The 14,800-nt window shown below is 45.2% G+C and overlaps 1 pseudogene; it reads left to right on the top strand.

Moving 5' to 3' along the window:
* The window catches only part of LOC135547656 (rho GTPase-activating protein 15-like), an 82,617-nt pseudogene that overhangs the window by 53,146 nt on the left and 14,671 nt on the right, over positions 1–14,800 (top strand).

Here is a 14,800-nt window from a genome sequence, read left to right as displayed (position 1 = left end):
ACCAGCAGAGAGAGACAGAGTGAAGAGAAAGGACAGGAACAGACATAATAAGACATGACAGTACCCCCCACTCACCGAGCGCCTCCTGGCGCACTCGAGGAGGAAACCTGGCGGCAACGGAGGAAATCATCGATCAGCGAACGGTCCAGCACGTCCCGAGAGGGAACCCAACTCCTCTCCTCAGGACCGTACCCCTCCCAATCCACTAGGTACTGATGACCACGGCCCCGAGGACGCATGTCCAAAATTTTACGAACCCTGTAGATAGGTGCGCCCTCGACAAGGATGGGGGGGGGGGGCGAGCGGGGGCGCGAAGAACGGGCTTAACACAGGAGACATGGAAGACCGGGTGAACGCGACGAAGACATCGCAGGAGAAGAAGTCGCACTGCGACAGGATTAATGACTTGAGAAATACGGAACGGACCAATGAACCGCGGGGTCAACTTGCGAGAAGCTGTCTTAAGGGGAAGGTTCTGAGTGGAGAGCCATACTCTCTGACCGCAACAATATCTAGGACTCTTGGTTCTACGCTTATTAGCGGCCCTCACACAGTCTGCGCCCTATAACGGCAAAGTGCCGACCTGACCCCCTTCCAGGTGCGCTCACAACGCTGGACAAAAGCCTGAGCGGAGGGGACGCAGGACTCGGCGAGCTGAGATGAGAACAGCGGAGGTTGGTACCCGAGGCTACTCTGAAAAGGAGATAGACCGGTCGCAGACGAAGGAAGCGAGTTGTGGGCGTACTCTGCCCAGGGGAGCTGTTCTGACCAAGACGCAGGGTTACGAAAAGAAAGACTGCGTAAGATGCGACCAACAGTCTGATTGGCCCGTTCGGCTTGACCGTTAGACTGGGGATGGAAGCCGGACGAGACTGACGGAAGCCCCAATCAAACGGCAAAACTCCCCCTCCAAAATTGAGACGTGAACTGCGGGCCTCTGTCCGAAACGACGTCTGACGGAAGGCCATGAATTCGGAAAACATTCTCGATAATGATCTGAGCCGTCTCCTTAGCAGAAGGAGCTTAGCGAGAGGAATAAAATGAGCCGCCTTAGAGAATCTATCGACAACCGTAAGAATAACTGTCTTCCCCCGCTGACGAAGGCAGTCCGGTGATAGAATCTAAGGCGATGTGAGACCACGGTCGAGAGGGAATGGGAAGTGGTCTGAGACGGCCGGCAGGAGGACAGTTTCCGGATTTAGTCTGCGCGCAGACCGAACAAGCAGCGACAAATCGACGCGTGTCACGTTCCCGAGTGGGCCACCAGAAACGCTGGCGAATGGAAGCGAGCGTACCCGAACGCCGGGGTGGCCGGCTAACTTGGCAGAGTGGGCCCACTGAAGAACGGCCAGACGAGTAGGAACGGGAACGAACAGAAGGTTCCTAGGACAAGCTCGCGGCGACGGAGTGTGAGTGAGTGCTTGCTTTACCTGCCTCTCAATTCCCCAGACAGTCAACCTGACAACACGCCCCTCAGGGAGAATCCCTCGGGGTCGGTGGAGACCTCAGAAGAACTGAAGAGACGAGATAAAGCATCAGGCTTGGTGTTCTTTGAGCCCGGACGATAAGAAATAACGAACTCGAAATGAGCGAAAAACAGAGCCCAACGAGCCTGACGCGCATTAAGTCGTTTGGCTGAACGGATGTACTCAAGGTTCCTATGGTCAGTCCAAACGACAAAAGGAACGGTCGCCCCTCCAACCACTGTCGCCATTTGCCTAGGGCTAAGCGGATGGCGAGCAGTTCGCGATTACCAACATCATAGTTACGTTCCGACGGCGATAAGCGATGAGAAAAAAACGCGCAAGGATGGACCTTGCCGTCAGAGAGGGAGCGCTGAGAAAGAATGGCTCCCACGCCCACCTCTGACGCGTCAACCTCAACAACGAACTGTCTAGAGATGTCAGGTGTAACAAGAATAGGTGCGGATGTAAAACGATTCTTGAGAAGATCAAAAGCTCCCTGGGCGGAAACGGACCACTTAAAGCACGTCTTAACAGAAGTAAGGGCTGTGAGGGGAGCTGCCACCTGACCGAAATTACGGATGAAACGACGATAGAAATTCGCGAAGCCAAGAAAGCGCTGCAGCTCGACGCGTGACTTAGGAACGGGCCAATCAATGACAGCCTGGACCTTAGCGGATCCATCTTAATGCCCTCAGCGGAAATAACGGAACCGAGAAAAGGGACAGAGGAGGCATGAAAAGTGCACTTCTCAGCCTTCACATAAAGACAGTTCTCTAAAAGGCGCTGGAGGACGCGTCGAACGTGCTGAACATGAATCGGGAGAGATGGTGAAAAAATCAGGATATCGTCCCATGTAAACGAAAAAAAAAATGTTCAGCATGTCTCTCAGGACGTCGTTAACCTCTTACACTTATGGTGGCGCTATTTCATTTTTGGAAGAAAAACGTTCCCGTTTTAAACAAGATATTTTGTCACAAAAAGATGCTCGACTATGCATATAATTGCTACTGTTCAAAAGAAAACACTCTGACTTGTCCAGAAATACAAATATCTTCTCTGTGCGTGCCCTTTAACGTGAGCTTCAGGCAAAACCAAGATGACTTGGCATCCAGGAAATGACAAGGATTTTTGAGGCTCTGTCTTTCATGATCTCCTTATATGGCTGTGAACGCAAGAGGAATGAGTCTGCCCTTTCTGTCGTTTCCCCAAGGTGTCTGCAGCATTGTGACGTATTTGTAGGCAGATCGTTGGAAGATTGACCATAAGAGACCACATTTACCACGTGTCCGCCCGGTGTCCTGCGCCGAAATTGGTGCGCAAAAGTCACCTGCTAGTATTTTTCCATGGGGCACAGAGAGAGAAGCAAGCTTCCATGAACTGCATGTCAATGAAGAGATATGTGAAAAAACACCTTGAGGATTGATTCCAAACAACGTTTGCCATGTTTCAGTCGATATTATGTAGTTAATCCGGAAAAAGTTTCACGTTGTAGGTGACTGCATTTTCGGTTCGTTTCGGTAGCCAGGCGCAATGTAGAAAACGGAACGATTTCTCCTACACACAGACGCTTTCAGGAAACACTGCGCATTTGGTATGTGGCTGGGAGTCTCCTCATTGAAAACATCAGAAGCTCTTCAAAGGTAAATGATTTTATTTATTTGGTTATCTGGCTTTTGTGAAAATGTTGCGTGCTACATGCTACACAAAATGCTATGCTAGCTTTGCATACTCTTACACAAATTAGTCAATTTCTATGGTTCAAAAGCATATTTTGAAAATCTGAGATGACAGTGTTGTTAAGAAAAGGCTAAGCTTGAGAGCAAACGCATTATTTTAATTTTATATGCGATTTTCAGAAATCGTTAACGTTGCGTTATGCTAATGAGCCTGAGGCTTAGTCACAATCCCGGATCCGGGATGGGGAGTTTCAAGAGGTTATTAACTAGTGCCTGAAAGACAGCTGGAGCGTTAACGAGGCCGAAAGGAAGAACCCGGTATTCAAAGTGCCCTAACAGAAGAGAAAGGACAGGAACAGACATAATAAGACATGACATCAGCCTCGGTGTTCACAGTAAATGTAAATGTTCAGATCGATCAGCCTCAGTGTTCATAGTAAATGTAAATGTTCAGATCGCTCAGCCTCAGTGTTCACAGTAAATGTAAATGTTCAGATCGATCAGCCTCAGTGTTCACAGTAAATGTAAATGTTCAGAACGCTCAGCCTCAGTGTTCACAGTAAATGTAAATGTTCAGATCGCTCAGCCTCAGTCTTCACAGTAAATGTAAATGTTCACATCGCTCAGCCTCAGTGTTCACAATAAATGTAAATGTTCACATCGCTCAAGTTTGCACCCAGCAGACCTGCCATTTTCTCAGTGATGAAAACACTTTGAGGGAACATTGTTGAACAGGATGTACACTTTATCATTCACTCCATTTACAGTACACCAAGTTGTCTCATAAAGGCAACATGTGTTTTTATATCTGTCTGTCTTGTCTCTCTCTCTGAATGAACCACTATCATGCCAATGATCAGGCCTCTACCTTATCTGCCGTCCAACCGATGCCACTGTTAACCTTGTGTAAACAATGCCAATAAAGGTTGAAAAGCTACCTGAGCCATGTAATGCCACCTCAAGGTTGGAGTACTCGCCTGAGCTCCATGGACGAAACATAAGGAGATTATATTGAATAATGTGCTTTATTTAATATGTGATTTTTATTATTCCCCTATTTAATGCCCATATGTTATGCATGTGTCATTTTAACAAAAGTGCCTGCTGTTATCAATGCCCATCCCATGGCCAAATATTCACTTAGCAACCCTAGAAGCCCCGAAAACAGATTGAGAAAACAATCCCAAGGTGGTGGTATAATTTGGCAATAAATATTTACATGCTCCAGAATGTAGACCAGAATCCCCTCTGACACTCAAGGTGGTTCTATCCAGTTAATCAGATGAGCATGAGCACGGCTGATGAGGCTCAGACAGCGTTTAGACAACTAATTAGCAGTGTAAAAAGCCCTTCATAGCAGGAGGTGTAATTAGGATAACCTGCTACACCGTAGAGATGGAACGACCAGGGTCACTACAGATTCACCACTAAATGAATGTAGTTTTAATGTGAGAGGGAAACTAAATAAATGTATTAGCCACTATATGGAGGCGTATGCCATTCATTGAGGTATGCCATTCATTTACATTGCAAAGATACTGGGAAATAATCTGGCATCAGCACATGGTAATCACCTGCCCCTTGTCATTTAGTCGTAGTCCAAGATAATGAGCTGGTAGAACTATCCAGAACAGTAGAGCAAGGCCTCATCTGCAGCCAACCCATTATTACTAAACAGAGCTATTTGACGCCGTCATCCCCCATTTAGGACACTGGGATTAGGAGACACTGGGCTTGGGAGACACTGGGATTGGGAGACACTGGGCTTGGGAGACACTGGGATTAGGAGACACTGGGTTTGGGAGACACTGGGATTAGGAGACACTGGGTTTGGGAGACACTGGGATTAGGAGACACTGGCATTAGGAGACACTGGGATTGGGAGACACTGGGATTAGGAGACACTGGGATTAGGAGACACTGGGATTGGGAGACACTGGGATTAGGAGACACTGGGATTGGGAGACACTGGGATTAGGAGACACTGGGATTAGGAGACACTGGGATTAGGAAACACTGGGATTAGGAGACACTGGGATTAGGAGACACTGGGATTGGGAGACACTGGGATTGGGAGACACTGGGTTTAGGAGACACTGGGTTTGGGAGACACTGGGTTTGGGAGACACTGGGATTGGGAGACACTGGGTTTAGGAGACACTGGGATTAGGAGACACTGGGTTTGGGAGACACTGGGATTGGGAGACACTGGGATTAGGAGACACTGGGTTTGGGAGACACTGGGATTGGGAGACACTGGGATTGGGACACACTGGGATTAGGAGACACTGGGATTTGGAGACACTGGGATTAGGAGACACTGGCCTTGGGAGACACTGGGATTGGGAGACACTGGTATTGGGAGACACTGTGATTGGGAGACACTGGGATTAGGAGACACTGGGATTAGGAGACACTGGGTTTGGGAGACACTGGGATTGGGAGACACTGGGATTGGGAGACACTGGAATGGGAGACACTGGGAGATTGTCTTCTGGTGATGAAGATGGGTTGTCATCATTAGTCCTATCGCCTGTGCTGGCTGGCCCTGTAATGGGGTCACATTAGGGGGAGATTCTATGGGCCCGTGGCCTGTGTGGATGGATGGATGTGTGGATGGATGGTGGGCTGATTAGGCAGCATTGAGTACACATCACTAGGTCTCTAATTGAAACCACCGTTCCAGGAAGAAACAGGCAGTATTGTGTTGTTACATGGGCTAAGAGCTTGTGTCCCATTGGACAAAAAGACAAGTACTGCAACATGATGTCTGGAGTATTATTGTATGTAGTCCAGTCCTTTCATATCAATGTCTCAGCCACAGATAACGGAGAGCGATATGATATTGTTATCTCCTAAATATCCTAATTACAAACACTTATCATCACATCATATCTTCAGTCCTGCATCTTCTTTCCTTTCTCTTCCTGTTCTCCTGTTTCATTAGTTTTCTCTCTATTTATGTATAAACAGATGCCCCCTTCTCTCCCTTCCCTCCTCCCCTTATCTCTTCTCTCCCTTCATTCCTCCCCCTCCCTCTTCCCACTCTCTTCCCACTCTTTCCCTCCCTCCCTCTGTTTATTAGTTTTCCCTCCCTCCCTCCCCTCCCTCCTCCCTCCTCCCTCCCTCCCTCCCTCCCTCCCTCCCCCTCCCTCCCCTCCCTCCCTCCCTCCCTCCCTCTCTCTTCCCTCTCCCTCTCTCTTCCCTCTCCTTCTCTTCCATCCTCTCCCTTCCATCCTCTCCTTTCCCTCCTCCTCACTTCCCTCGCCCTCTCTCTTTTCTTCTCTTCTCTTCTCTTCTCTCCCTGTCTCTTCTCTCCCTCTCTCTTCCTTCCTCTCCTCTCCCTTCCCTTCCCTCCTCTCCCTCTCTCTTCTCTCCTCTCTCCCTCTCCCATCCCTCCTCTCCCACTCTTTTCCCTCTCTCCCCTCCCTATCTCTTCCCTCCTCTCCCTCTTTTCCCTCCGCTCCCTCTCTCTTCTCTTCTCTTCTCTCCTCTCCTCTCCCTCCTCTTCCTCTCTCTTCTCTCCTCTGTCCCTTCCCTCCTCTTCTTCTCTCTCCTCTCCCTTCTCTCCCTCTCCCTTCTCTCCTCTCCTCTCCCTCTCTCTTCTCTCCCTCTCCCTTCTCTCCTCTCCCTCACTCTTCTCTTCCTCTCCCTTCCCTCCTCTCCCTCACTCTTCTCTTCCTCTCCCATCCCTCCTCTCCCACTGTCTTCCCTCTCTTCCCTCCCTATCTCTTCCCTCCTCTCCCTCTTATCCCTCCGGTCCCTCTCTCTTCTCTCCTCTGCCGTCCCTCCTCTCCCTCTCTCTTCTCTCCTCTGTCCCTTCCCTCCTCTTCTTCTCTCTTCACTCCCTTCTCTCCTCTCCCTTCTCACCCTCTCCCTTCTCTCCTCTCCCTCTCTCTTCTCTCCCTCTCCCTTCTCTCCTCTCCCCCTCCCTTCCCTCTCTCTTCTCTCTCCCTTCCCTCCTCTCCCTCTCTCTTCTCTCACTCTCAGACTATAGGTTTGATTAGTTGCTCAGTCTGAGGTCCTCAGGTGGGGCCCATGCAGGCCCTATCTCCCTGTTTCCCTTCCCAGTGTGCTGTTCATTCTTGGAAGGCTGAGAGGAGCAGCTGTGTTTGCAGGCCCTGATCCTGGCACCAACTTACCACGTTCTATTATTCATGTGGGCCTCAGTATCAGAGAGGGGAATCTGGAATCTCCAGCCACCTGTCTCGCAGACAAACACTCCTTTTTTTTCCTGCAAGCAAATCAATGCAAACACTATGAATTGAGTTAGATCTTGTTGAACTGAGTGAGAACTTGTTAGAGCACTATGTCTATAGTTTATGTTTGAACACTGAAACCATGGGGTTGGATTGTAGAGGATGGTGGTGACGTTGTTAGTGTTGCCAGTAAATGTGTAAACTAACATGTTACATGGTCATGGCTGTGTGCAAACTCTCGGTATGCTTGTCTGTGTTTTATCTGTTGAAACTCTCAGTATGTTTGTCTGTGTTTTATCTGTTGAAACTCTCAGTATGTTTGTCTGTGTTTTATCTGTTGAAACTCTCAGTATGCTTGTCTGTGTTTTATCTGTTTAAAATCTCAGTATGTTTGTCTGTGTTTTATCTGTTGAAACTCTCAGTATGTTTGTCTGTGTTTTATCTGTTGAAACTCTCAGTATGTTTGTCTGTGTTTTATCTGTTGAAACTCTCAGTATGTTTGTCTGTGTTTTATCTGTTGAAACAGATTTGACCTCATTTAACATGAACAGATTTTATTCCATTCTTTGCTCCCAGAAATTGATGACCAGCAACCTTTAAAATCTTCTTCTGTTAATTCAAAAATGTCTAATTAGAAGAAAATGCATATTTTCCCAAGTTGTTGGGTCCTTGTCTGTGCCATCAGTAACCATGGAGATGGAGTCATGTGAGTTAGTAACTGGGCAACCCAGAGGAGGAGAGGAGTGGAGAGAAGTCTGTAAGCTGCTCCTCGTCTCACATCTCCATCAAGCCAGGGACTTTCTCATCACTAAGTAGCTAGCACAGTTTAATACACAGCTCTGATTTAGTCACTATAGTGACACAAAAACACAAACAACACAGCGGAAAACAGCTCTGCGCAGAAAATCAAGAGAATGTATTCTCTCAGTAGGAGTTGATCCACCCACTTAAGCAATAACTTTACCAAAGAGGGTTTTGTATTTATGATAATACTGTCGATTAGTGTGACAAAACTGGATGTACAGTATATGACAAACCTAAGAGAATCATATTCCTCTTTTAATGTTTGTCACTTGTTTGTAAATGGTTATCATGGTGATATCCTACATTCTGCAAACGGTCCAGGCTACAATTGGGTCAGCTCATCAGATGCCTATTTCATCAGGATCTTTATTGGAAAACGGTAACGCCCAGGGCTAGTTCCAGGTCATCTTGGGTGACGCCCCACTTCTCAAGCTTCAAAGAGACACAGCATTTGTACATGAATAATTGCACAAACTTTTGACCTGGCCTAGTTCAGTTAATAATTACCATTACGCTAGAACAAAACTAATAGAAAGATTTAGGACATCCTGTAATTATTTATTCTACCTCAAATGCAAAGTGCACATCCCAGAAAGGCAAGCAGAGAGCCCAGAGCCTTACAAGCCCTTTACGAAGGAGTTATTCTGACTAGTATGACAGTCTATGGTTTCTTTCTGTTATCGGACTTATTGAGAGAGACTTATACAGAGAACTCATCATAATCACAGATTGATTCTTGACGTGTGATCTTGTGTTCATAATGAGTATTAATTATGTTTGTATTTTCTGTAATGGGAAATGGGAAATGTGGTGCAAAGCACTACCATGAATATGCAATGAATTTTTTATTTTTTATTTGACAAATTAATGTAGACTTCTGTTCTATTGTGCTGAGACCTCTTTATATGGTAATATTCAGTTTTAGAATAACATTTCTTCATCATTCAATTTGACCTTTGATCAAAATAATTCAATATATTACCTTTTTATGAAATGGGGGCATTCAATGATCTTCTAAGACTTATTGTTATTCATTAACCAAAAGCAAACAATTGCGATCCATTTACAATCTCAATCACAACTTCCAGGATTATTTGCTTTCTGATAATATTTGCCCTGACAGGGTTCTGGTGATCCATGCTACGCCTGGCTGGAGATGAGGCTGTTTTGAAACTAGATTTCCTGAAACAAATTATGTTTCCCTGTTAATGGGATTAAAGGCACAGTGGCTTAGATGGTGAATTTGTATCTAGTCACTGTGTCACTGATTGAAACACTTAAGGCTATTCTGCAGTAATTGTCTATTCAAAGTTCAAAAGGCACACGCAGATCTGAGCTTTCCTTATTGCAGGTGTATGGTACCAATTGAATAACATGAGAAAAAAGAAGAAACCTGCAAACTGCTCTTGCTAGTATTCCTAGTACTGTTCTTTATTAATCTTTACAGATCGGCCTCAATGCCAGTCAGAGCTTTTTATGCCCTTGAGGCCGATACGTAAAGCCTAATATAGAGCAGCGATACTTTTCTCTCGCAGTAATTGTCTATAAAATGTGCTGGAAGTTGGAAGTAATTGTTTTAGTGATACAATACGAAAGTAACTATGAAAAGTGTCTATATTGTAGGTTATTACCTCTACTTAAAGATAGAAAAGAAAACATGCTGGGGGCACTTACCTTCTTGTTCCAATCCATACACCTCAATCACTTTTCAATCTTTGTTCTGGATCAAGTGACAGTTCCATGGGCTACGTCACATCCGCTATTGAATTACATTGGACCACCAGTGTGTGTTTGTGTTGAATGCATACCTGGATGAGGAGTTGTAATGGTCTCTTTTCATAACAAGTCATAAATGACTTAATCCCCTCTAGGTGCCCAGAATCTGCCTAACACTGCAACCGGGGACTAAAGTTGACATGACTGTTTGTTTAGTCTTCTGTGGGGAACGCTGTTTTCCTTGAGATGTTTCCCGTCATTGAGAGACTTTGCTTTCCTGTCTGTGGCAGATCTATAACAATATTGGATCCGACAACAAAAGAAAACTGGGTATTCCATGAAATGGTACCACGTTTAGTGTTGTGTGGTACCACAATGAGTCAGCTCCATCAATTAAATAATCAAAACTTAATCTATACGGAGACTGAGAATTATCTAAAGGTTTTGAACGTTTGTGTGAAGAGCAGTATTGCCTGGGGTGCGTTCAGTCCGATCAAACGTTTGCTGTGTAGCGTGACAGTTTGTACTGAATGACACATTCCTACAAAACGTTTTTTCAATGCTTTTTTAACAGACTTTGAGGTACATTTGCTCTCTTTGATGGGTGTTGCTTGAAGCAACGAGTGGCGTATGTAAAAGTCAGCGTCCATGCTGACAGAGTTCCCCAACCCATAACCCAACCTCTCTCCATGTTTCAAATGTCCTTCAGAACGGCACCGTTTCCAATTCATTTAAAGTTACACACCGTTTTTTTTGCACTAAATGCTGCCCTGTATTCAACTAGCTTCCGTGCTCAATCAGTACCATGTAACATGACCCTGTGTGACTTTACAGGTCAGGCTATATGTCACAGGGTGTGGTACATTGGAGTGAATCAGCACATTCAGATACTATAATCCTAACCGGGCATTTCAGGCTGCTTTAAATTAATGACACTCTCCTCTCCATCTGTCCACAATGGTGAGCTGAGGGACATCTCCAATATGTCAGCCACCAACGGCAAAGTCATGAATGAATCATGTCCATTGTGCCAGTTATGGAGACTAGATATTTTAGGGTGAGGCCTTCTATTGATTAGCTGTGTAGCACCAGACGTCTCTTAGAAAGTGAACTTAATTAACAGATATATTACCTGGTCCCTTTCAGTGTGTTTACTATACTCTCATCTTAAGTCACTTCGGATAATCTCAGTGATAACTTCCAGTCATAGTTGGTACAGAGGACAAAAACAAAACTGGATAACTTTGTTGAGAGAGAGTGACGGGGAAAGATCCCACAGACAGTGCAGAGAGAGCAAAGACGGAGACAGTGTCAGAGACAGAACAGAGCATGGCTCAGGCCAGGCTCACCTCGAGCAGAAAGTCAGGGGCCCCATTCTCTTTTCTAGAACGTGTTTGTCCATCTGTGCCCAACTGGCGGGGGTTGGCACCCGACGCGGGCATCTGCCACCTGTGCCCGTGCCAGCTCGGTGCACACGCAGACATCTGCTCTGGCCGTGCTCAAGGGGAGCCTCCACGGTACAACAGACAGGGGGCCAAACATTGTCTTCGCCTCGCTCTGCGGCTCTGTCTGTCTGCTAACAACCTGGGGTAATCAGAAGCAGTGCTGGGCAGACTCCATTAGGCCATCAGTGTTACCCCTAACCTGTGGCTTCCTCTGGAGATTAGAGAAGGATGTTGAACACAGAGAGGGTGGAGGAAATAAGAGGTTATTGTCGTCTCTACCAGGTAACAGGTGCCAACAGATGGACTGACTGTTACTGACTGTAGATGTGTTGTTGACTGTTACTGACTGTAGATGTGTTACTGACTGTTACTGACTGTAGATGTGTTACTGACTGTTACTGACTGTTACTGACTGTAGATGTGTTACTGACTGTTACTGACTGTAGATGTGTTACTGACTGTTACTGACTGTTACTGACTGTAGATGCTTTACTGACTGTTACTGACTGTAGATGTGTTACTGACTGTTACTGACTGTTACTGACTGTTACTGACTGTAGATGTGTTGTTGACTGTTACTGACTGTAGATGTGTTACTGACTGTTACTGACTGTAGATGTGTTATTGACTGTTACTGACTGTAGATGCGTTATTGACTGTTACTGACTGTAGATGTGTTACTGACTGTTACTGACTGTAGATGTGTTATTGACTGTTACTGACTGTAGATGTGTTACTGACTGTAGATGCTTTACTGACTGTTACTGACTGTAGATGTGTTGTTGACTGTTACTGACTGTAGATGTGTTACTGACTGTTACTGACTGTAGATGTGTTATTGACTGTTACTGACTGTAGATATGTTACTGACTGTTACTGACTGTTACTGACTGTAGATGTGTTACTGACTGTTACTGACTGTAGATGTGTTGCTGACTGTTACTGACTGTAGATGTGTTACTGACTGTTACTGACTGTAGATGTGTTACTGACTGTAGATGTGTTACTGACTGTTACTGACTGTAGATGTGTTACTGACTGTTAATGACTGTAGATGTGTTACTGACTGTTACTGACTGTAGATGTGTTACTGACTGTAGATGTGTTACTGACTGTTACTGACTGTTACTGACTGTTACTGACTGTAGATGTGTTACTGACTGTAGATGTGTAACTGATTGTTACTGACTGTTACTGACTGTAGATGTGTTACTGACTGTAGATCTGTTACTGACTGTTGCAGTTTTCAGGGTTTTCTTGTTTTTCAGTTATTTTCTTTCACCCTCTCCCTCTTTAGCTAACTACAGAAACACACACATTCACATGTGTTTCCCCAACTGTTCCTAAATGGAATAGCATTACAGCAAGCAAACATCTGTTCACATTAACACGCTAAATTAGTTTGGGGTGGAAAATGAGCTTGATCTCTGGGTTGGTTGTATTGATGTCCCCGCATGGCCTGCCCCCCTATGAGTACTAAATCATCAAGGATTTTCTCTCTGGGATTATCTAACTCATCTGACCAATGTATTAGGTTCCTATTTTTGTTTGATTGCAATCAAATAAAGTCTCGCCATTCTCATTGAAACACATGCACAGTGTTTGAGAAAGTTCATTGGTGTATTCTTTTAACCTATTAAAGCACAGTGTCCTGCAGGCATACACTATCAGGAGAGGAGTGTTACCCATCAGCCATCATAACATGATGGATTCTACCAATTTATAGAGGTCATAAATCAGATACAATGTCGCTGAACAGTTTACTGTCTCTCTAAGGCTTTTGCATTATGGGTAAGGGCTCATCTGACATCCCATTGGAGGGTTGGAGACTCGGACATTCCCGCCAGACAACTAATTGTTCAGCCATTAAGTGCTGTGTTTCAGTAACACTAAGGCTCTAATGGCTTCCAGTAATAACAGTAGTGATCATCCATTAACACACAATGTAAAGTCTCACTAATTCTTGAATTTAATGTGTATAATCAGACAAACATCTACATTTGGATTATCAATCTTTGTAGTGATATTCCCCAAAATCTTCCTTCTGAACAGAGACGAAGGAATGCAAACAGAAGGTACAGGTGATGAAGAAGCTAGTACTTCAGCTCCCTAAACCCAACCAGGACACCATGAGAGTACTCTTCGGACACCTGCAGACGTAAGTTCACAGCCTTTCATGTCATTGGAGCACTACATGTTGTTTTTTTAATGTCAGGAATTTGGACGCATTGTACTACACTGTTAGGTACACAAACATTTCACTACACCCACAATAACATCTGCTAAATATGTGTATGTGACCAATAACATTGGGTTTGATTTGTAGAATAAAGCAGGCGAATGGTACTAAAATAGCTACTGATAGAACTCATAAAGTATCTTATCTGTTAGTGTTTCAAAAAATCTGATTGACAACAGAGGGTCAGACTAAAACATCAAGCTCGGTAGAACGTTTATATGACCCTCCTATCCCCCTTCCCCCACCCGAACAAAGCATCCTGGCCCCATGTGTACAGGGAAGGGGGAAATGACCTAAGTGCTGCCTGCCTGGCCTCGGTCCACTCTGACAGTCCTGGCCAGGCTAAAGGGGCCATATGGCTAAACCCATGGCCCAGGAGAGGTGTTCCATCCCATCTTATCCATATTTACCACCCCACACAGGAGGCCAAATGAATCATTTTAGATTGATGAGCCCCTCCCTAACTAGAACATACCCCTTGGCTGCAGCAGAGGACGGGTGTGTGTGTGTGTGTTTGTCTGTTTGCTTCCGAATGCCAGGTCCCTCAATTAGTCCCTCACTCATATTCCCATGCAGAATCGCCTGCAGAGATACCCCCGAAGGATCTCTGTCTCTGTCTCTCTTTCTCTCTTTCGTTATCTCTCTTTCTTTCTCTCTTACAGCAATGACACACCTAAATAAAGGGTTTATGTTTGCAGAAAAAAGGCTAATAATAAGTAAATAAATTAATCACACATTAATTAACTGTGGTCTGCTGTGTAATTTAGATTGGGCACACGTACCTAGCAACAGAGAGTGGGACTGGGAGTGAAAGCAGTACAGAGCGAGAGGGAGAGAGAGAAAGAGGTGAATAAGATTTAAACCACATCAGTAGGTGGGGGTATAGCAGCCAAAGTCCTGGATCTGGTCCCGAGGGACCCCTTCTCCTGCCATTCTGTCACATGACATCTTCTGGCTTAATAATTTGCAAGGTGAGAGGACAGGGGGAAGTCATTTTGTTGCGGAGACAGACTTGGAGCCACTGCCTGGGATTTACTCTGTCCCCACAATCCCCTTGCAGTGAAACCATTTGGGCAAAATAATGCATCATTAACTTTACTTCACTGATTCTCATAAAATCTGTCAATGGACTATTATTCAACATATTATATTATGCAAAACTACATAAAGGAGCTGCAGGAGAAAGAGAGGACCAGGTAGAGTATAATATATTTTCTCTGAGATTGCCAGAGGAGAGAAAGAGAGGAGACACTGA

Source organism: Oncorhynchus masou, chromosome 10 (assembly GCF_036934945.1).
Source record: "Oncorhynchus masou masou isolate Uvic2021 chromosome 10, UVic_Omas_1.1, whole genome shotgun sequence".
NCBI lineage: Eukaryota > Metazoa > Chordata > Actinopteri > Salmoniformes > Salmonidae > Oncorhynchus > Oncorhynchus masou.
Note: the sequence above shows the minus strand (reverse complement) of the source record. Positions and strands in the feature narration are given on the sequence as shown.